A 364-nucleotide genomic window follows, 5' to 3' on the forward strand; every position below is an offset into this window, starting at 1 on the left:
TACTAACCCTAATGCACCTTCAGTCAGGACCCCAGGCAAAAAACACCAGGTCTGAGCCTAAGAAATTAGTACCTTTCATTACCTGGGATTTGGGGATAGGATTCTAGAAATTGTTTTTCTGACCTATATAATGTATAGGTTGTACAAAATGCTAAATCTGCTACAGAGCTAAATGCTCATTCTGTTACAAATTCTGATACTTAATTTTTTTCTTTTTAATTTTTTTAATAACAGTTTAACATCAAATGTCTAGTTTTGTTCTATTACTGACATTTCTAAAAACCTTATTCTGATCCACTGAGATGGTTCGTTTCCATTATGATGCATCATCTTGTTTCAAAAATGTGCTAAAATTTTATTTTGA

This window comes from Aquila chrysaetos, chromosome 7 (assembly GCF_900496995.4).
Source record: "Aquila chrysaetos chrysaetos chromosome 7, bAquChr1.4, whole genome shotgun sequence".
NCBI classification, from domain to species: Eukaryota; Metazoa; Chordata; class Aves; order Accipitriformes; family Accipitridae; genus Aquila; species Aquila chrysaetos.